At 31.0% G+C, this 2,256-nt stretch overlaps 1 non-coding gene across 1 annotated transcript; it reads left to right on the top strand.

The window, feature by feature from the left end:
• The first annotated feature begins 1,536 nt into the window (after positions 1-1,536).
• Positions 1,537-1,608, top strand: TRNAG-UCC. The gene has a single exon. It is a non-coding gene; the product is annotated as a tRNA-Gly (tRNA).
• Positions 1,609-2,256: the final 648 nt, after the last annotated feature.

The following is a 2,256-nucleotide window of genomic DNA, read 5'->3' as shown; positions in this document are numbered from 1 at the left end:
GTTTGACCTTTGGAAATTCGACTGAGAAATTCTTCAACTAAATAATCTTTGGTGGCCATGAACTATCTTTAATCCTGTTGAAATTGATTTTATAAACTTATCTTTGTTTGTGTGAAGATGCCATATTTTCTTATTAAGGTGAAGTGGCTTCGAACTTTAATATCTAGTGCTTGATAACCCATGGAAAATTAAGGTCAAAGGAAAACATTTTCCTAGTCAATAGAAAATACCTTTGATTTGGTGAAAAATGACTTCCCCTTTTTTTGGGGTGTCATTTTCCAATCTCCTCCTACGCTTCCCACCTCTCATGTCGTCACTCTCTACTCGCAAACCTCGCCATTGCCGGAGCCGAGCTAGAAAAGGAAGGCGACGACCCCTTCATCGAAACTGAGCGTCCCCTCCATTTCATTCTTCTCTGCCCGCAATCTCGAAAATCGAAATTTCACTCCGAAATTCTCGCCGCGATTGACGTCGCAATAGTCGACGTCCTCTCCCTCGGCGGCTTCTCCGTGGCTGTAAACTCTTACAAGCCCAGAAACCATCACTTGTTCCCTTGAAGGACCCAACATCTTAATTACTCCAACAACGAAACCCCATCTTCATTATCTCTATACGACTTCAAACCAAATCCTCCCCTTGTTTAGTTTGATTTTGCAGTCTTTACTCTTTAATTGCATAACTTGCTGTGAAAAGTAAGGATTTGAACACAGTTCATAGTATTGTTTTGGACGTAAAACATAGTTTAGGGTGAAAACATATTAATATGGAAAAAAAGGGAATTAAAATGTTTAATTATAAAATTTTGTTCATTTTCTGGAAAATGAACCAAACACACAAAGACAGTTTTCTGCTGTGCAGCTAAACACAAGAAAAGGAAATGGTTTTATAGAAAATGACTCATTTTTCAAAAGTCATTTTCCTGCTTTCCAAACGGACTCTTAGTTTTTATTAAAGCTATTTTGGTACTTTATATGGTGGTGTGAAATTACATATGCATGATCTTTGATTGCCAAATTAATCTCTTAAAAATTTTATGGTATGAACAATTGGGTCATTTTGGACTAAATATGATAAGTTTTTAATTATATTATATATGTCAAACAGTAGTTTCTCCTATTTACATAAGTATTATATAAAGCATGTGTAAATGAAAATTTCCAAATTATTTATTTTATTGTGGATAACCAATTTGATATGCTACTATTTTTATAAAAAATCTGACATATTGCGCAACATATTGCGCAATAATAAATTAAACTAATTAGTTAGTTTAATCATGATATTATAAATTCATTTTTTTTTCATTTAACTTTTTAAATAGATACTTTTTCTTTGATTTACATGAAAATTCAAAGTCTCCAGCGTCGAAATGTTGGTGTACTTTCTTAACAGGCAGAGAAGGAAATTTATTTATCCACTCCAAAATTTTAGCATCTTTTTACAAGAAACAGTATGAGATTCCAATCAAAACTTTTTGAATTATTACTTTATTATGATACGTTTTTTTATTATTCATATGAGGAGTCAAACAAATAAGCGTTTGTAGTCCAACGGTTAGGATAATTGCCTTCCAAGCAATAGACCCGGGTTCGACTCCCGGCAAACGCATTAAGTACTTTATTAAATTAGGTCAGGACTCAGGACAAGATATTACTGTATTTATTTTTGTGTTCTAATGTTCAAATCAACCAATGCAAAAGCAATTTATTTTCAATGGCTATAGCTTATTGGGTAAGCCCATACTATTACTTTATTAGTCTATTTATCACACGTAGTTTTTTTTTTTTTGCATTTTGAAAATGCTTTATGACACAAATTACCCTAAAAAAATGTAGCATGCACAAATTTTATATATATATTTTGTATTTTTCTATTTTATTGTTACTTAGATTATAGGTATTAAAAATGCTTAACATGTGCCCCTTTGACCTATGAACAAGTTCAGATTTAACAGTTTTTTAGACAGTTGAGCATACTAGATAAAGTTACAGAAAGAATAACTATGAATATTCTCAAAAAAAAAAAAAAACTATGAATTTTTGTCCAATAAGTTGTTTCGTTGGACAACCATCTTAATAATTTTTGGATCATTAACTACTTAACTTAGCTTGTAGCTAGCTAGGTTTTATAATATGATATTACCGTATTTAATACTCTAAGTTATATGAAATAATATTTTAGTGGGTATATATTACAAGATATTTATAACTTTTCATAGCATAAATATTTTATATATTTATAAAATAAAAGTCAATG

Source organism: Ipomoea nil, unplaced genomic scaffold, assembly GCF_001879475.1.
Source record: "Ipomoea nil cultivar Tokyo-kokei standard unplaced genomic scaffold, Asagao_1.1 scaffold3321, whole genome shotgun sequence".
In the NCBI taxonomy this organism is placed as follows: Eukaryota; Viridiplantae; Streptophyta; class Magnoliopsida; order Solanales; family Convolvulaceae; genus Ipomoea; species Ipomoea nil.
This window is presented reverse-complemented; position numbering and strand designations above follow the sequence as displayed.